The sequence below is a fragment of the Thermobia domestica genome, chromosome 9, assembly GCF_964235325.1.
Source record: "Thermobia domestica chromosome 9, izTheDome1.hap1.1, whole genome shotgun sequence".
Classification (NCBI taxonomy): Eukaryota; Metazoa; Arthropoda; class Insecta; order Zygentoma; family Lepismatidae; genus Thermobia; species Thermobia domestica.
Genome location: NC_137462.1, coordinates 72,088,058 through 72,110,086, shown reverse-complemented (window position 1 = coordinate 72,110,086; position 22,029 = coordinate 72,088,058). Strand labels below are relative to the sequence as shown.

Sequence of the window (22,029 nt, the reverse complement as noted above, 5' to 3'; positions counted from 1 at the left end):
TTGCAAATGGTGAATCTGAACAGAAATCAAAACGTTTCTTTAGTTCAGAGCATGCCACAACCAAAAAATCCCTGCAGTGTGTCTTAAATGAAAGTACAGCTTCTCTTGTCTCTTTGCAACTTAATTTTTGGGTTATTTGCATTACTTTGACCTCTAGATATATATTCTCTAATGGTGAAAAATAATTTTTGTTCGTTGGATCGACCTTCTCGAGATCAGATCGAACAACGTAATGCTAAATACACACAGAGAAGTTCTTTATATATAAGGCTCACTTTTGTATATAAAGTAGGAATCAAAGTCTGTTCACTTTGAAACAGTTCATTTAGTGTCACAAACTTTGGAAGGATCCATTCCAAAAAGAAATAATATAGCTTCATAGAAGGATAATTCAAGGCACTAAGTATGGCTTGTGTTGTGCCTACGTGATCTACTAACAAAGCATTAGTAAAATACAATGTTAGAGGCTCCCATTGTTCTATAATTCGTCGCACGACTTGCAATAATGACAGCCAACGGGTTTGGGAAGGCCTTAAAATGCAGTGAGGATCAACGTTGCAAAAGTCCTGAAATTCTTGCAATTGTGCTTGCCTCTTACTGCTATGTTTAAAGAAGGAATAAATGTTTCTTGCGAGAAGTTCGCATTCACTCGGAAGCTGTTTACAAGCTTCGCTTGCACACAAATGAAGGGAATGACACACGCACTTTTGTATCGTAACACCAGGAAGAATATCACGTAATTTCTGGGCCACTGAATTATTCTTACCCATCATTGTGTTGCACCCGTCACTTGCAAACCCGATTATATTACCAAGAGGGATACTGGCATCTTCGAACGATTTGATTATTCCAGTGAATAATCTGTCAGCAGTGGCACCTTCATTAGCAGCTTCTGGGTTCTGTCCCGAAAAAATCTGAACTAGACGCCAAAACCGAGTTTGAACAACCCCCTCGTTTTCACTAAAAAATCTCACACAAATGCACATAGTCTTAATAGTGCCTATATCAGTAGACTCGTCTACAATTATGTTAAACTTACGCGTTTTCAAATATTGTGCTAATTCCTCCGAGTGCACTTTCCCAATAACATGCTTTACTAAAAAAAAAAAAAAAAAAAAGAAAGCGTTTTTCACAGTCCTTTGCACCTTTCAAAAACAAACCGCGTAACTTGATGTTGTATCACTGCCCGCACGACTATTTGCTGATTGGTGAAGAGGAAATTGTTTCGTCTGTTTCCCGCAATATTTCTGCTACAGCACGTGCATGAATTTCTGCTACTGCGGTGTGCATTACTCGTCTCACTCTCACACCATTGCCGTGGTATAAGGCAAAATACCCAATACTATATAATCCCCCTTCTTTAAGAGCAACTGAACATTGTTATTTTTCTCCAAACTGTAATTATAGATGAAGTTACAATGAGTTATGTCAAATTATCAACTGAACGATAAAGAGATGGCGCTGGTATGTAACAGCAAGCATATTTATCATTATGGGAGATTATTTCTTTTTCATCAATTACGCAAATCATTATGCATATCCATGAAAAACTGATGATACGTTTCCCCTTTAAGTTCAATTTATTGATGTGCTTTCTTACATTGTATAGCATGCGAATGTACAAATACTAACTTCAGTACTACAAAGTAAGAAAATAAATATTCTATGAGAGCATGAAAATTAGCTATTATAAATCTTAATTTTCTTCAAGTGAATTGAACAACGTTGATATCGTTTGATAAAGTATTTGCTTTTCTTCTGCACTTATGGGTTTGCCTTGTTTATGTTTAACAGAATAACTCGGAGCAGCAGGTAACCTGCTGGCTTCCTTGGGCGACGTCTTTAAATTGTGGCGCGCACTTCGTGTGTTTTGTCATTTGTTGTAACAGTTTTCTGTTACAAATTCGATTTTGGTTCAATTTCGATCCCATATAGATACATACTTTGAGTCGAAACCTAAATGTTCTTACTGTGCCTTAACAATACACTAATTACCATAATACATTGCATTTGTTGTGTACTTAGTCTCATTTTCAATGTTGCTAACTCATAGTTATTTTTCAGTTTTTCACAAAGAATGGTTGTCAAACAGTTGTGTCATTTCATGAAAATGGGCTACGAAAATGAAAAAGAGAAATCAAGTGAACTCGCTGCTCTTATTGAAGATAGACCTAATAAGTTCCTTATAGTATTTCAGATCTTCGTTTGACCTTTCATTAGAGATGAGGAAATAGTCATTTAAAAGAGAGAGAGAGAGAGAGAGAGAGAGAGTGACAGTGAGGGGGTAGAGAGAAGTTAAAGAGGATTAAACCTGTTTTAGTGATTCATTACGAAGTAATATGAGGCTAATTTTTTCAGTTATAATTTGTATATCGCGCTTTTAAAATGCGATCAGAATAAATGACCATTTAAAAGATGCAAAAACCGAATACTCGGTGCCAGAAATGAAATAATGTACACAGGAATCTTCAACATTTACGAATTTTTATAATATTGGACAGGAATGTTCATAACTTTTGAGTCTTGTTTTTTTCTGACTGCAGTGAAATTAAGAGGAGGTACTATGTGCATGTTAAATAATGTGTCTTTATTCCTATGTAGAATCTAAAAAGTTTCTTGGAATTTGTTGAATAAGATGTCGATAGAGTCTTCATACTCTCATGACTGATATTAGTTTATGGCGTAACTTTTCTGTTAGATATCAAATGAAAGGATAAGTCACGAGGATTCAAAATATATTTTATAGGTATTTTATTACATATAACAAAGGAAATAAAATAATAAATTCTCTATTCAATAAATAAGTAAACTCAGTAGTTTTCAAGTTCTTGCAGAGTGAACAATTACTTGTTCCAAACACTCGCTCGCCTATAATGAAAACGTACAAGGAACTCAATTTGAAATGAAATGAAATGAAGTTTTTCGAGTTTTACGTCCCACGATTATGCAGGTTAGACTAAAGGAGGCGGTGATGATGAAAACATGGATGAAATGTTGGAATGAAGAAAGTGGGAGAAAACTGAAGGACCCAGAGGAAACCCACGCACACGGTGTTTGTCTACCACAAGGTTCACTTGGCGCGAACTGGGATCGAACCAGGAACCCCATGTGCCAGAGGTGAACGCTCTACCACTGAGCCACCGTGGCTCCCCAAGAACTCAATTTTGAATAGAAGTCGTGAGTACAACTGCATATGTTTCTAGATCTGATAATTAACTCCTTTGTGGCTATATGATCCGCGTACTCGTCGTCGGGCGGGAGACCCGCGTTAGATTTCCGGAGGAAATTCATGTAATTCGGATCACTCGTTCTGCTGTAGGTCCAAATCTTATAGAACCTTGTTGTTGAAGGGGACGATAAACTTTAATCCATCCATCCAACCATAGATCTGCTAGTAGGAACACAAGTCATCATGTAATAATGGCTCTGAATCCTAACATTTTAAGCAGATTCTCAGCTAGAGGAAACGTTAGGAGTGGGGATAAGTTTTAGTTGTAATTTACACTGGTAGAAGAAATTCAACTTCCTGCTCTTCTCCCTCCTGATGCGTGTCTGCGTTTATATAGTAGTTCAAAGAATCAGAAGAGCAGTTCGTACGCCACTGCAAACGAGAGAAAATGATTCCTGATTCTCTTATCACAAGCCCATGCCATTTTATTTTTAATTTCATTGTTTTTCCCCCTTCAGTTTGTTTATTCATTTCTTAGCACAAATTTGCATATAACATTTTTTGTGTAATTAGTTGGCAACACTTCTGCACTGCAGTCTGCATTGTTTACAAGGGGTGCAAAGCTTCGTGAAAATCAGTTTATGTTTGTCGCTTTAGTGCGTTCTAAAGACAATCCAGCAGTTATTTTAGAGTCAGGGAAACTCTTCCGTACCATAGCACTTAAATGATCGGCCGTTCGAAGTGAAAGATTGTGTTCCGCTATAAAACCGCACATCTGTATTTCCGCTTCATTTATTTGTGTTTGCTGTGTATCCGCGGGCTGAATAAACGAAAGTATACTTTTCTTTTGAACAGATGATACACCCCGTTTATTATTAATGTGCTTTTTCCCTTTTTGTGATTTTTTATCACGGTTAGTTCCGCTGTAAATTCCGTATTACACACGATGCACTTCGCTCTTTTGGAATTGCCACTAACAGGGGCAAGCCACCCCTTAAAATCACTGTGGGACTCCCATTCTTGCCTGTAATTTTGTGATCTGTGCTCATGTTTCACTGTTGACTCGCCTCTTCTTTGCTTAATTTTCTCGGGAGTACCGAGATTTTTCCTCTTCACTGGTATTTCGTCGTGGCTATTCCCAGCAGTGTTCAAATTTGATGACAACTTTTGTCTATTGGATGCCTGAAACAAGTCTTTTATTGTTCTCTTCATTGTATTGTATAATCGCGCCGAAACTACGAATGGCTTACTTAAAAAAAAAAAAAAAAAAAAACGAAATACGAATTTCACGAAAGAAAGTATTACTACCGCACACGATACACGTCTTCTTATCTTTAAACCAAGAGTGCAACTAACAAACAAAATAAGAAATACAAATGTACTTTTCTATACACGTTCAGGTTAAAAAAAAAAATCAGTACAATAGCGGTGATCTACAAAGCATATTTCTACAACAACCGAAGTCTTAGTAGTCGCTCATCTTTTATTTCAGGAAGATGCTGGAGTTGCAGAAATAACCAATTTTCACTTTTATGTTTTTATTGCCTTCTGTCTTTTCTGGCCACGAACCCGTGTTAGTTCTGGTAGAAACAGGAAGAGGCAAAGGGTCGAGTGTTATACATTGGAAGGTCTTTTTTTTTTCCTCCACATAAATGACATGCCATTAACCACCGACGATAAAAGGGAATATGAGAGGTCTCGACCTTTTCCACATGTTAAAGCTATCCTTGTTTTCATAAGGGGCAATCTTCACTCGATTGGGGACTTGGAACCCATCAAGCAAGGAGTTGACATCAGCCTCCTTTAAGAACTTTCTCTTTACACTTGGCGTCACGCATTGTAAAATTGTCCTTTCCTTCTTGATTCGGATGGAAAGAAAACAAGTAACCTCGGAGACAAGAAACATTCTTCCAATAACTTTTCATAAATCTAAATAAGAAAAATACACGTTGCTAGGGTTTCCTAAATTATCGTACATTTTAGTATTATCGTGCATAGACTATCGTACATCGTACATGATGCAAAATTATCGTATGATCCGATAATTATCGTACATGTTGGCAACGCTGAGGGACTGCTGACTCGCAGCGAGTCCGCACAGGTGTAGCGGGTCGGAAAACCATTGCTGGCAATGAGTCAAGCCACACGTGCAGACTTTCCCGCGCCCGCAGAAATGGAAAGCGAAGAACTGAATGAAGAATTACTCATTAACGAAATACAAAAATATCACTCGAGATATGGAATTTAAAGTGCGAAATGTATAGAGATAGAAATAAAAAACGGGATGCATGGAATAAGATGTGTGAAACCTTATGTGAGAAATTTAATGAAAAAACACAAGAAAAAAACAGCATTGGAATGTATTATTATTACTTTTCAATGTAAAAATCTAATATTCATGTAGTATTTACATTTGATTTTCGTTTAGCGTCCGTTTCCAGCAGCGAGGCTATGAATACTTTTTTGTGATAACAGACAACAAATACGCTTGGAGAACAGGCGTTTATTGTTAATGCAGTTTCTTTGATGAGATTTCTTGTCACTCACTCCGGAATGAACCGACTGTTTATAAACGTACGTTGCATGATACCAGGCACGTAGCCAGGATTTCGTGAAGGGAGGGGTCCGTGACATGAGATACTGTGGTCATCACAACAGAGGCTCGATCATTCTAAACTATTTTACTGGGACATATATTGGTTCGTTCAGCCAGGATTTCGTAACGGGGGGGGGGTGACATGAAATTCTGAATGCCCAGGAGCTCGATCAATCTAAACTACTTTACCATCAACATATATTGGTTTGTTAGGACAATAAAATGAGAATATGTTAGTAAGTATTTTAATAAACTATGAGAAATCTCGAGTAAAATAATAATAATAATAAAAACGTGCTGAAAAAGATTTTACAATATTTACATCCTTCCTCTGTTCATTCAAATATAACAATTTTCCTTTCATTATGACCTCTAGTATTATAAAAACTACATATTTCACTATTATAAAAAGTACATACTCAATAATGTCTTGTAAAATATTTTACATCATCTGCGTTCCTTTCTCTGTTGAATCAAATGTTAACAGAACTTTCTTTCCATATCAATTTTTGTTTTTATTATTCCGCCAACTACTGTCTGTTCCAATGACAGGTTAAAGGAGCAGTAGAAAATTGTTTTTGAAATAACATGTTTGACACTGCAAAGATGCGATGACGAAAATTTATGATTAAAAATGTCCACGTTACTATATTTTCGGAAGCTTGAAATCTCCCTTGAAATCCCCCTGACTAGTAGCAAAAATTCTGAGAATGCCGTAACTCTTCTAGAAATTCTGAAAATTCCGTAACTTTTCTAGAAATTTCAAATTCCCTGACTCTTCCAGGATATCTCGATCACCTCGCCACCATGTATTTCAAGTAATACAAATCTCCTCATAAGAAAGAGTAACTATTCTATCAGGCCTTGTTTCCATTTTGTACTAATACACAATAACACACTGAACAAGGCTATGTGATAATATGTTAAAAAACACTATCACGTAACAGTCTCAACACAATAACTGTGTCTTCATCAGACTTCCATAGGGATGGTACCGAGACCGAGACTAGTCTCGGTCTCGTCTCGGTATCGTCTCGAATTATCGAGACGAGACCGAGACCGAGACGGCCTTTTATATACCGAGACGAGACCGAGACCGAGACGGCCTTTTATCTACCGAGACGAGACCGAGACCGAGACGGAGCTCTATAAATCGAGACGAGACCGAGACGAGACTTAGGTCAGTCTCGAAAGTCTCGGTCTCGTCTCGAATATTGATATAGACAACTATTAAGATTGACATTTACTCAAATTTTCTTTCGTTGCTGTATTAGGTATTATAGGAACAGTTGACTAATGTTCAGTGGCGTATTTAGGGGATGGCTATGGAACTGAAACCCCTCCCGAAATAGGTTTGTGATCATTTTTTCGCATTGCACGTACAACACAAATATTTCTTACTCATTCTCAAGCCTCTCCCGAAACAAAACCCATTGCTGATGTGTATAGTCATCTCTGTCTCTCTCTTCCTCTCTCAACATATATATATATATATATATATATATATATATATATATATATATATATATATATATATATATATATATATATATATATATATATATATTATAGGATATGATCGAGGGAGGGGCTAAACCATGGTTTGACATTTTATCCAGTGTAAAGAAAGAAGTAGGATTGAAGCCCATTTTATATATAAGTAAAAGGAAGAGTTTGTTTGTCTGTGTGTCTGCGTGTCTGTCTTTAAGATTGCCTGTGTGCGGCCTGGGGACCAGACGAAAATCCAAGAGTTACGAAATTTGGGTGACAAGTACCATGTCCCAGGCCTCAGACCAAGAAGAAGCGATTTTTTTTTAAATTTTGGATCAGGAGGGGCGTTTACCGCGACATGTAGAAGTAGTAGAAAATGACCGATATTAGTGTCGAATACATAGTTTTCGCATGCGGGCCGTGGTTCAGTTGCGGGAGAGGGGTGGTACCGAGACGTAAAAATAATACAAAATGGCCGATATTAGTGTCAAATACATAGTTTTCGCGGTTGTTGAGATAGTGATACTCCCACAGTCCTTGACTTCCAAATACTGGTCTCATGTGAAAAATGGGTATTTCATGTAGTTATATAATAGTCATATATATTAAAAATGCTGAATTTTTTTAACATACTGTGTGAAATATGGAAGGGGAAATTCTTCTAGATACTCTGCAATATTACTAGATAAACAAGCAATGTTGCCAACGCAACATAAAGTTGTAATTTCTCAAATTGCACTACGTTTGATATTACATATTTCTGTTCAGTTAATTTAGTTTAGTGCGTGGGTTTTCTCGGGGTTCTTCCGTTTCCTCCCACTTTCTTCATTCCACCATTTCATTTCACTCTCATCATCACAGTCTTCTTTAGCCTAACCGGCATAACCATGGGACGTAAAACTCAAAAATTTCATTTCATTTTTTAATTGAGTTTAACGCCTCTTTCAGCAGCGAGGTTATATGAGACTGAACCTACTGATTAACGTTGAATCTAAACCACATGAGCTCCCGCCGGGAATCTAACCCGGGTCTCTCACGCCATAGGCTAACTGCTTAGCCATGAAAGAGCTCTACATATTTCTAATTTAGATATTAAATTAAATTACAAAAGCACATATATTATTCAGTGTAACAAAGGACAATACATATCACTAACATCAACATTTTGGAGATCTCTAATAACTCAAATGGCAGGAAGGGGGCGCCGTGGCTCAGTGGTAGAGCGTTCACCTCCGGTGCTTGGGGTCCCTGGTTCGATCCCAGCTCGCACCGTGTGGACTTTGTGGTGGACAAACCCCGTGCCCCACGCATTTCAGCTGCTGCATTATATATATATATATATATATATATATATATATATATATATATAATATATATAATGCAGCACACATACAATGTTACAGTATACAATGTTATTTTTATTAAGAAATCTAAGTTTTACATATCTTTTTCCTAAGTTATCACTACATACTTAACTCGTAAGTACTATCGTGGGATCAAATTTGACCTCAGCAAACACATTTCTAGCTGTGGACAAAATATATATATATTGTTTCACTGAGGCTTCAGTCGTCTATTCTCAGTTGACCTTGCTAGAGAGGCGAGGTGGCTCAGTGGTGGAGTATTCACCTCTGGTGCATGGGGTCCTGGGTTTGATCCCAGCCCGCGCAAATGAACCTTGTGCTGGATAAACACCGTGTGCGTAGGTTTTCTCGGGGTTCTCCCGTTTCCTCCCACTTTCTTCATTCCACCATTTCACTCATCTCTCATTATCACCGTCTCCTTTAGCCTAACCGGCATAATCGTGGGAAGTAAAACCTAAAGATTTCATTTTTTTCAAATGGCAGGAACATTATAACATTAGTGTTCAGTAGTTTTAATTACAAGTCGCAGTTACATTATTTTAAGCAGTGTTGCGAACTTAAATAAATTGCTAAATATTATTATAAATATAGTGCAAATAACGTAGCTAAAGCGCAAAATATTTTAAAATTACTCGTAATTTGTTTTATGTTGCAAGAATGCTTTCAAAACACGATGTTTTTCATATTCTTTGGGCTACTCATAATGTTAATGTCAAAGTTTTCGTTCCAGCAATACATGTAAAAGCAAATTGTAACTGAAATTAAACGTAACTGACAACTTTTCAGTAGCACTAGTTGTTCTCCCTAAGCCTTATAGGCCTGGTGTATTTTTTAGATTAAAACACTGCTTTATTAAAATTTTAATTACACCCTAACTGCATTTCATTTGTTATAGTTTGACCACCGACCACCTCAAACTCGATCCATACCATATAGCTATATGCAATTATTCAAAGACTTACAGTTAGTAATACACATTGTGTTGATTTTTGGTTTGTTTTGTTTTAGTTTAACGTCTCACGATTATGCTAGGATGGCTAAAAGAGACGTGGAGTTACTGATCATAGTGGAATCCGAAAAACTTCGGTCGTTGAACATTACCGCTACCGGGAATCGAACTCGGGACCAAGCGAACCAAAATCAAGCGTACTAGCCATTACAGCAAATGGGGGTTCTTACATTGTGTTGATTTAAATAATTGAGTCAGTGTTGCCAGATCCGAAGATCAAAAAGTAGCGTGTCTGTGCTCCAAAAGTAGAGGATATGAACTATTTGTAGCCCAAATATATAGAAATGAATTATTTGGCAACTAATGACTGGTACTAATGAAATAATGTTTAAAATAGACAGGAAAATGTGATGGACATATTGCAAGACGAAATTATGATCGATAGACGAAAACAATTTTAGATTGGATACCACGTGACAAAAACAACCTAGGAAATGTCCGCATACAAGAAATTGTGACAAAATCAGGAACCACTGGGGAGTAACCTGGAAAAGAATTACCCAAGATAGATAGTTGTAGAGAAAACTTGAGAAGACTTCATCCAGCAGTGGATTGATAATGCTTGATTATGATGATGGTGATGATTTTATATCGAGACCTCAGAGGTAAACTAAACAAAGTCATAATTTCGTAATTTTACAGAAGAAGCGAAACACCGGTTCCTTAACTAAGATCTATAATATTGTTTTTCAAACTATACTAAGTAGTTACAAAGTAGTAAGATGGCTTTAGACTTACATTATTACACCACTAGAAAGAACATAGTCTATTTAAAAAAGTATTCTAACTCAATTTGACCAAAAAGTGACTTAACATAGTCTACCACTAATGTTCAGATATATATATATATATATATATATATATATATATATATATATATATATATATATATATATATATATATATATATATATATACTGTATAAATTTACTAGGTAAGTTAGGGTAAAATTAGATCCAAAATTTAACGAAAGTCATACAGCGAATATATATATATATATATATATATATATATATATATATATATATATATATATATATATATATATATATATATATATATATATATATATATATTACTATTTAATACTTCATGTTACTGCAAAAGTACGAAAATGAATACAAAAGAAAACTAGAGAGTTAAGAATCACTTGTTTTGGCGAGAGAGAGAAAATAGATAGAGCTAGCTCGAATTACCTATATACTTATATAATATGTATGTTCATGTTTCGCAAGTAATTTTCAATCAATATAAAATTTCAACGTAATGAACGCACGATTGGTTTACTCGAATCAATACCACACGCACCGCTAAGAGCTCAGGAATAAGCTTAATCTATTACGGCAGTGGATATACGTATGCGTATGTAATGCATTACAACTTTAGGAACTTGTATAAGAAACAGAATGTACTTAAATTTAGACGCGAACTATGCGAAACATCTGACTTGGAATCTAACTTGTTTCGTGATGCAACCCGAGGCCACACATAGCAAAGATGAGTGCCATAGCTCCCACCACAAAGTTCAGGAATTTCGTGTTATAAGGTGTCAATTAAACACGTAGATGTGAAACGGTAATAAAGCATTTGATCAATTTTAAACAAAATATTTGATCAATTTTAAACAAAATATATTGTACTAATAATTTACCCTATTTGTACAGATAATGAACGTTATATTATGTTTTTAAAATGACAGTCAAAACAGAATGTATTGGATAATAAATGAGAAATTGTAAAATTTCAATTTCGGTACGATTAAATACATTCATGCTGCTATGTGTTGCGTTATCCGTTAGAATGTATTGAACAATTCTTATTCTAAGGAAGGAAATAAACTACTGCATAGTACTGAAGTTAATTTAGTAGAATTTAATTGTATAGGCAGTACTGAGGCCATATGAGAAAGTCTTTTTCTGAAAGTGAAATATGGGTTACTATTAGGGTTTTATCCCAGATATGATATACCCACTGATGATTGAAACTGGAACACACGCATGGAAGGCATCAGCGCTAGCAAATTAGCTCTGAAGAAGTACACCATACTATAATTCTAACTCAAGAATAAGGCCAAAAATAAGAAGCAGAAACGACAGACTTTACAATAATAATGCATTTACAATTTTAATTTCATCTTTTTATTTCGAGATTTTCGAGACGAGACCGAGACGAGACCGAGATTTGACCCTCGAGACCGAGACCGAGATCGAGACAAGCATTTGTTGAGCGAGACGAGACCGAGACCGAGAAGGCGATTTTTGACTCGAGACGAGACCGAGACCGAGACAGCTATTTTAAAACCGAGACGAGACCGAGACTGTACAAAGTCTCGTCTCGTCTCGTCTCGATACCATCCCTAGACTTCCACTCCTTCTGGCTGCTTGGGAGTTGGTCATCACTAGAGACCGGATGTTTAGGCACTAAAAACAAACCGGATGTTTAGGCAGGCAAATAGGCACTAAAAATTTAAGAAATAGGCAGTAAAATAGGCACTAAAATGTAACTCGAAATAATGAAGATAAATACTCAATATAATTAAAAAATAGATTCAAGTCATAGATAATGTTCAAAGAATATAGAAACATACTTCTTTGTTAATATCTTCTTTTATTGTACATATAAAAACGAAGCTTGTTATGCATTCCATATATACTGGGAGAACCTGAAAGATGTGCACATACGTCAGGAGGTGATTCATGATATCAAAAGAAGACAAAAAGTCCTTTTGTATATTGTTGAATTCCACGTCGTGTAGGAGTGACAGGGGGCGAACTTGGAATCCAAAATCAAATCCTGACAATTGGAACGAGACATAAAAGCGTGTACATACTTCGGGAGGTGATTCCTGACATTCAAGAGGAATTTTTGTCTTCTTTTCATGTCACGAATCACCTCTCGAAGTATGCGCACATCTTTCGGTTTCGTTCCAATTGTCAGGATTCGATTTTCAATTCCAAGTTGGCACTCTGTCATTCGTACAAGACACGGAATTAGAAAAAATACACGAGGACTTTTTGTGTTCTTTTGATATCACTAATCACTTCCCGAAGTATGAGCATATCTTTGAAGTTCACTCTGTATATATATATATATATATATATATATATATATATATATATATATATATTGCAACGTACCATGTGCTTGTGTTTACAAACACCTAATATACACATATATGTGTGTATTATTTATGTTATATAAATTACATTTTTCCCAATGAAGGCTTAATTTGAAGAAAATGTATAGAATAGGCAACATTAGGCACTAAAGCAATTATTTAGGCAGTAAAGGTCGAAATAGGCAAAATAGGCAAAATAAAATTGGCTTAAATCGAAACTATAACCCCCCCATATAAACTTTAAAACGTTATTTTTGATCATATCTTTAATATTAAAGAATAGGCATTTTGCCTAACATCCGGTCTCTAGTCATCACATATACTTTCCGGAGATCAACTTTTAATTATCCGGAGAGTATATAAGTGATGACCAACTCCCAAGCAGCCAGTAGGAGTGGAAGTCTGATGAAGACACAGTTATTGTGTTGAAACTGTTACGTGATACTGTTTTTACATATTATCACATAGCCTTGCTCAGTGTTTTATTGTGTATTAAGAAAGAGTAACCAAAAGCTTCCTGATTTTTTTTTTAATTTTTAACGCGATCCATCTTTTTCTCATTTCATTTTTTCATCCTTCCTATTTTTTTCATTTCTCGTCTCGAAGGGGGGGGTCCGAACCCCCCTTGGCTACGTGCCTGATGATACTTTAGGTCGAGGTTACGTATTATATAGCCTCTGTGCTCAAAAGGGACGCTAAAGTCCAAAACAACCATAACATAATAGCAGAACAGAAAGGAAAGAAAAAACATCATTTTTCGGCTGACAATTGTTGTCTTTATTTGTTAATGTACTAAATTCTTTTAAAAAATAGAGTTAACACGAAAATTGTTGAACATCACGGTACTCATGTGGTTAAAAAATAAAAAAGTATGCTCGAGATGTAACAGAAATATTTTTGTTTCTCGTGCAATTGATAATATTGTGCACGTCGTTGCTATTCTAGAGATAACAACTGAATGTTTTCTTACATAAAGAACAACTTAAACAAAGTTATCTTGCCATGGAACTCTACCTATGTCGCTTACAAAATAATCAGCCCATCTGTTTCTGCTTCCGTTTGCTGCATTGCCTCCTTGTGGTGTGCTACACGTATTGGGGATTTCCTCAAAACCTTCTATCGTTAAGGCCTACCGCTCACTGGCAACATTTTGTCGGGCAACTATCTTGTTGCTCTGGCTAAATGCATTGAGTCTTATAGGAGTCCGCTCACTGAGGCGACAGCGACAGAAAAGTTGCCGAGGTGTCGCCAAGCAGGGCGACAGCAGGGCAACAGCTCGGCGACGGAACAGTTGCGCAACATCTAAAAATGCATTGAGTCTTATGGGAGTCCGCTCACTGAGGCGACGGCGACAGAAAAGTTGCCGAGGTACCTCCAAATAGAAAGGTAAAAAATAAATGTTTTCTACAAGTTTTTTCATGTAACAGTTCGTTCCGTGTGTAGCGCGTGAAAAGAAGTGTTCGCAATGGAAACTACTATTAATACATTCTTTGATTAGTGACTAGCATGTCTTTAGTGATAAAGTCTATGAAAATTTAATTGAGGAAATAGAGAAATGCCCAGCATTAAAGAATAAATATATATATAAAGAAGAAAGTATGGAAGGAAGTGTGTTTCGCTGTTACAAGAAACAAGAATGAGCTTTCCAGCCAAGAAAAAACAAAACAGGTGGGTACATTTTTCGATAATGACATATCGCTGTCATACTACACACTACTACTTTCATTAATTTCCCACAACTAGAAAAAAATACAGATAAAATTATCATTTTCAAGTTTCTTTCCATTTCAAATATAAAAAAGAAAAAACTGTACTGTATAAAAATGGCCGATTTTAAAACGTGAAGAATACGCAGGAAGAACGAAGAAAGCCAATTTTTATTTTATGGCTATACGTAGAACATTGAGAGTACAGTTACTGAACAGTGTTGTCGGATTGCCGCTTTTGTTAGTTTCGTTCTGTTAGTTATTTCCAGTCGTTTTATATTTTCGTTATTCTTGTTATCTTTTGATTCGAATAATTGTTCCCGTTCGTATTAGCTTACACAATGCTGTTATTTTTGTCACTCATTGACGTTCAGGGGCGTCATTTAGAGGGCCAGGAGGTGCAATTGCTCCCCAAGAGTTTGAGGAATACATATACTTTAATCTGTTGTCTACTAATATACTAGTACAAAACGTGAAAGTCTTATGTCGGTAGTGCTCTTGCCCCCCTCAAGTAAAGTCTGAAATAACGCCCCTGCTGACGCTACTTTCGAAAGTTTATTTTAATTTATTTATTTAACCATTGGAATGGGCAGTAGTTTTTTTTTTTTTTATGTCAGAAACCAGCGATTATGTGAACTGTTCCGGTTGCCGATTATGTAAATTGTGATATCAAATGCTCGGCAACTTTTCTGTTGCCGTCGCCAGTGAGCGAGGGTATGGCAACAAAACTGTTTTGTCTCCGTGAAGTTGCTGACTGCAGGCGACAGCGACAAGATAGTTGCGCAACTGTTTTGTCGCCAGTGAGCGGTAGGCCTAAATGTCACAATTATAAAAATGTTTCCTTTTTCTCACCTTAGAAATGGATTATTCGGAAACACTAAATCCATTATTTTTATTTAAGAGTTTACATTAAGAATTTCACACCTCCAAACTAAGCGAGTCCTCATATTAAACACTTTCTTAATATATAACGGGAAATGTCACTACTATAGGAATGAAATTAAATCCTTGAGTTTTACGTCACACGCATATACCGGGTAGGCTAAAGGAAATAATGATGATGATGATAAATGAATGAAATGGTGGAATGAATAAAGTGGGAGGAAACGGGAGAACCCCGAGCTAACTCACGCACACGGTGCTTCTTGCACCACAAAGCTCACTTGACGCAAGCTGGGATCGAACCACAGGTGAACACTCTATCACTGAGCCACCGGACCCCACTACTATAGAAATCCTCCATCTCCTCTTCAAGAGAAAATTTTCAAAGACGCTGAAACCTGTGCTCCATTATTTTTATTATGAGTTTACATGCCGAATTTTACATCTCTAACTGAAGCAAATCCTCACATTCGGTAATTTGTGAATAAATAAAGGGAAATTTTACTATTATTGAAACGCCCCCTCTTGATACCATATGAAAATTCTATTTCTGTATTAGAGGATTTCAATGTGAAGGTAGGGCGACAGGATGTTTTTAAACTGGTTATAGGGAAAGAAAGTCTGCATAAGAAAAGTAGTTTCGTGAACTTTGGAACATCCAAAAACTTAAAAATTTAACAAAAATCTAATAATATTTATCAAAGTAGAAATAATATATCAGTTTTTACGACTTCCCTTGATTATGTCCTGTAGGTTAAAGGAGACGTAGATGACCAGGGTGAAGGAAATGATCGAATAAAGAAAGTGGAAGGAAGCGGGAATAACCCGAGAAAGCCCATGCACACGATGTTTTGTATATTATTATTATTATTATTATTATTATTATTATTATTATTATTATTATTATTATTATTATTATTATTTGTAATGTGGAATTGCATATTAAGAAACTCAAATTTTAAAGAAGAGTTTCATTCGCGGCGAGGTTTCGGCCACGCGATGTTTTGGCCCTGCGAGATTTTGGTCCGCGAGGTTTTGGGCGGCGAGGTTTTGGCCCGGCGAGATTTTGTCCCGCGAGGTTTTGGGCGGCGATGTTTCGGCCGCGAGATTTTGTCCGTATCCCTTTGTGGCTATATGTATTAGCTTGCATTCTGTGAATAGATATAAAATTGGAAAGCTTCTTTCTTGAAATTTCAGATATTTCTCTTTCCTTCGTTTCGTATACTCATTTGTCTACCTCGAGATGCTAGCACTTTCATTCTATTGTACTCTAGTACAGAAAAAGTTAATGGACCAAGTAAAGTGGAAAGGTTGAAGCCGAACTCTCACATGTAACGGTGAAAATGATATTTGGCTTAAATACCTTTTGAATAATCTCTGAGAGAAAATAACAGAAGAAAACAACTTGCTATTTGGATATTTAATTTTTATGAAATGAAACTTTTACTTATACAACACTGTTCAGCTTACAACACTGTTTTGGTTCGTTACAATTAAAACACATCATTTCTGATAAAATATTGTGAACAGAACTTTTACACTTTTGGGGAACATTTTGCGTTGCGACGATAGCCAGTTCTGTTTCTGACATTGTGTGTTGTGTATCCTCTCCTTCTGTACGAGTCACGTTTCTTTGTCCTTGTCCTGTTTATATCGAACTTAAAAATGTGGATATAAAAGTAAATAAATAAATAAATAAATGAAGGAAAATATCCAATTATGATAGCACCGTACGGGCCTGAAGGCAGATCTGAGCCAAAATGTAAAAAAGAAAATGTTAGCACCTGTATTGATAGCGATGGCGGAAATGAAACGAATTTCTGAAGTGTACATTACACAAAAATGCACTTGAAAAAAATCTGTGTGCGTTTGAATTTTGCTATGTGTGTCAAGGGCCCTTGATACCCAGTAGCGGTTTCTTAAAAAACGCACTGACCTACACAATCATTTGCTTTTAGTCCATTGATTTATATGAGAATTATTTATTTATTGTTTTGTACAGTAAATACTTACGAACTCTTGTAAATTAGATTATAATTCATAAAACAAACAATAGTATACGTATAAAGCTAATACAGTACTTTAAAATTAGTACGCAGGCGTCCAGCAACGAAATTTTCAAGGAGACAACAATGGATGGTTTATTGGTTGGTCTGGAGATTAATCTTCCTGTTCAGCAGCGAGGATATATGTGAAGTGGACTTACAGTGTAACATTAGTTCGAACTCATGCCTTCCGCGCCAAAGGTACATATGTTAATAACAAATACCAGCATACATACAGAATAAAACACATCAAGCCATTTGTGTTATTTCACTTGGGGAGCACGACTAAATTTTTGGGAGATCCGGCCTCCAAGTACCTCCCCGTAGCTACGTGTCTGCCCCAGATATATTGTATTGTAATGTAGTTCAAGTACTATTTTCGGTATACAAAGGAAAGCTGTCCCCCCCCCCTTCCCAAAGTGCAGGAACGGTAAATTGATTACAGCAAACCACTTCTCGGTATCTATTATCTTCGGGGATCACCGTGGCTCAGTGGTAGAGTGCTTACTTCTGGTCTGCGGTGTCCCTGGTTTGATCCCCGGCTAAGTAAGTTTGTGGTGGACAACATCGTATTCGTGGGTTTTCACAGGGTACTCCCGTTTTCTCCCACTTTCTCATTCCACCAATTCTTCCATCATCATTCAGTTGCATTAATCATCTCCCTTAGCTTAAAGGGCATAATCGCGGGACTCAAATATTTCATTTCATTTTCATTTCTATTATGGCTGCTACTTCACAGCGATTAACGTTAAAAGTGGAAGTGGCCTCTTTATGTCACTTTTGGTTTGAACAGGGTTAAGACAGATGGTACTTATTCTTAAAACCTATTCTAATTTAGTTTTTCAATATATATATATATATATATATATATATATATATATATATATATATATATATATATTATCGTTTTTGCTCTATATAAGATCAATATTGAAACCGGAAATTGTAGTGGAGTTCTATCATTTCTGATTAAACTCACACGTACGTGTCTGTAAACATCCAATGATATTACATCTAAAATTAATCGACTCGTCGTGTTTAAATATATATATATTTTAAATATGCAGAGTTCTCGTTGTTGTGGAAAAAGAGGAAAAAATTTCATTTAATGTGTATCTATTAAATAAATTACTTAAAGCATTTTATCACTTCATATAGATTAGAGTGGAGATGGAATATATTCCGTTCATTTGCGCAAGTTGAAATTAAGTGCGTAGAATATGTAAGAATCGAATCGAATAATATCAATCTTGAAGTCAAAATATCAAAAGTCGTATAATCCCCTATATTTCTGGCAAAATTTTGACCCCCATAACTTTGGATCCCTTCACTTGTGCAAGTTGAAATTTACTGTGTAGACTAAGTAAGACGTGTAGAATCGAATAACAAATTTTAAAATCAAAATGTCAAAAGTCCTTTAACCCGTCTCCGACCCAACGCTCTTCGCTACTACAGTTTCTACTCTATAGCGATTAACGTTAAAACTAGAAGTCGTTGATTTCTGTCACCTTCGGCTTGAATAGAGGGCTAAGTGCTAAATCTATTGATCACTTTCAAATGAGAAAATAAGAGCACATATATTTTAATCTAATACTTTTCGTCTGTTCATAGATCAGAAATAATCATTAATTTCCAACAATTCCAGGTGACAGCGATTTTTTTTTTAATTTTTAACTGATAATTAACTATGTATTTTATCATACAACACATTTTTTAAAAATCTGAAACAAACTTTTATATCTTCAAGTAAGTGACTGAGGTATATCTAACGTACACAGAAAAACATGAGGATTGATACGTTCTTACCTTTGAATAACAAATTGTCCAATTTCCTTCAATTTGTTCACGTCCCTTTTTAGTCCCAATAGACTAAAATAGTGATGTCGTCATTTCCTTTCCGTTACCATAGTGATCGCCATGTCTTTTTGTTGCTTTTTTTTCTCTATATATACAAACGCGTGAAGCAAATGGTAAATTTTAAAGTCTACTACAAACAAGGACAACGGCTGTAAATTTATTTACAATTATAAAATATTTTAACGACTAATGAAGTTGGCAGGAAAGGGTAGGCCTACAGTTTTAGAATATGGAAATTCGTCTAGGAAACTACGAATAACATCAAGAAAATTCATAAAGAAAGACTAATATCTAAGGTTCTTATTTCTAAAAGCGCCACATCTCTAAGTGGTAAGGAAGAAATCAAACAATTAATGTAAACGTCGTTATGATGTAATATACCTTAAGAAGCAATTATACACAATATAAACTCCCTAACATGCAGATTGACAAACTATCGGCACAAAGAAAATTAAAAATATACGATTTTTTAAAAAACAAAAAATCTTTTAGAACAATGTTAATTCTATTATGACATTTACTTTTGTTATGTCCACTCTTCATAATGGAAGTGCACGATATTAATGTCTACAATATTACAAAAGAAAGAGATAAAAGCAAGACTGGAAATTTTCAATCCGGACCATCAGTAGATCCCGGATTGAAAGATCCCGGTCAGATCTTTTCTTATATTACCCATCTTTTTAAATAAAAGCATTTAGAAACAGTACAATAAGAAAACATCCAATTATGAATGGTTCAGCATATAAGAATTGTTAAACATTAATCCTGTTCGCGTATGCAATGTTATGATACTTATATTAATGAATAAAAAAAAAATCCAGAATTATTTAAGGTTAATATCTGATTATGAACAGGATGAGTAGCCTACATTTTTCTCTTTTTCTATATCTCTGTTTTTTTTTTTTTTTTTTTTTAATTTAAGTTTCATTGATTAGAAATATTTAAAAAGAAATAAATATTTCATTCACTCTAATGTTTGCAATTCCGAAATATTTTATCACTGTTTTTACTTTTCACTTAGGAACTTTAGGTATTCAGGCTACTTGTTGTTTAGAAAATAAAATGGCGATCACCATGACAACGAAAAGTATGTGACGTCACACTATTTCAGTCTATAATTCAATGGCTTTCTCTATGGCTTTCTCGAGATCCATATCTTAAAATATGCACTTATAATCTAGAAACGTATTGACGCGTGAATTGTGTAATAAAAAATGATTGTAAGAAAAATGTTGTTATCCATTGCCTACAACAATTCAAATCGGGCGAAAATATCAAAACTCAACACGAATCATTCTTTTCTCTTAAAAAAGAAAGAAAGAAAGACGTATACACTATTATATAAAAAAGATTAAAATGACTTACTCATCAATAACTAAGTCGAACTACACCGTATTATAGATAGAAACATGAATTTGTAAGTATGTTCGTTTGTCACAAAATCAAGGACTAAGAATAGATTGTTTTAGAAGTATGTCTTATAGGGCAGTAAAAGAGGGTTCAAGTAGCTTTTGCTAAGAATAGAGTATCTCACGAATTTTTGAAGTTATTTTATTTTTAAAAATTCCGTTCCTGAGAAGGGAAAGTAGAGTCATTTTCTATAATATTATACTTATAATTTCTTTTATTGAAGAAAAAGTCCCAGGTAATTAAAAACAAACATTAGAGCAAAATTTCAGAAAATTGCAATTTAATTGGCACTTGATTGATAAAGCCGTTAGTAAACTAAACTTAAAATAAAATTTCAAACAGGTTATTGTGAAAATGATGGATGTAAATATTTTACTATTGTATTGAAATCAATATAATTCAGTTGCTTGCAAATGTCTTTCATGAAAACGTATCCTAAGGTTAGTGGCTTGGGCAGGGTTTATGGTTCTCATCATTGAAGCCAATAAATAGGCGATATTAAAGCAATGTTGTTTAGATTTACTGTATATTATCCCAATTGGACGCGCGGAAGCGATTTAACTCGATTTTGTCTGTGTTGCCCACGAGAAGAGACGTCTTGTTAAATTTGAAGAAGTCTTGTCTTGATTCTCAAAGAATTCTTTTTCACCTAATCTCAGAAAAAAAAAAACTAAATTTAAATGCTTTATTGGGATTGGTGTTAAATAATTAGCATTAATTAAAGATACATATCGCCCAGGTTTCTTAACCAATGTTCACATCGAAATCAGATCTGTAGCTAGGGTTAGTTCGTCTTCGATTACTTTTAGCCCTCCTGAAATTTTCACTTCTTTGTTGGTTGTATATCAGATAACTTTGCTTCTATGTTATTTTCGGTCTTCGGGTAACGAATCATAAAGGATAAAAGAAATATATTGTATTACCAGTGGTAATAAAATAAAACTGTCACGTTGTGAATTCTTCTACAAGAGCAAGCGTTATATTATAAAATAAAAACTTGCAATAAAATATATCAATATTTTAATTAACGCAAAAAATAAATAGGGAAATTATTTTTAAATAGGAAATTCTGTAAAAACATGCAATTATAAGTTCGCCCATTCGTGAATACAAATATTTTGAACAAGAAAAAAATTTAATTGAACAGTAACCAACCACAAATTTTATAATGTGCATGATCTACGGAAATAAGAGAATATTAAAAACTATGGAGTACTGTCTTCCCTGGAAAAGTGGAAAAGTGCTACTCCTGATCTAAGTCAGAATCGTCTGTTGACGAATCTATTTCCACTAAAACTCTACTTGAATTGACTGAATATTTCTGTAACTGTCTTCAATATCCTCCACTTGTCTTATGTAATTTCTCCAATTGCCAACTC

At 35.1% G+C, this 22,029-nt stretch overlaps 2 protein-coding genes across 6 annotated transcripts in view; one reads left to right on the top strand and one right to left on the bottom strand.

Annotated features, from left to right (window-relative positions):
• LOC145694744 (uncharacterized) overlaps positions 1 to 22,029 on the top strand; it is a 184,683-nt gene that overhangs the window by 97,816 nt on the left and 64,838 nt on the right. The gene's annotated exons all lie outside the window — the stretch shown is intronic.
• LOC145694742 (uncharacterized) overlaps positions 1 to 22,029 on the bottom strand; it is a 753,582-nt gene that overhangs the window by 723,672 nt on the left and 7,881 nt on the right. The window lies entirely within an intron of this gene.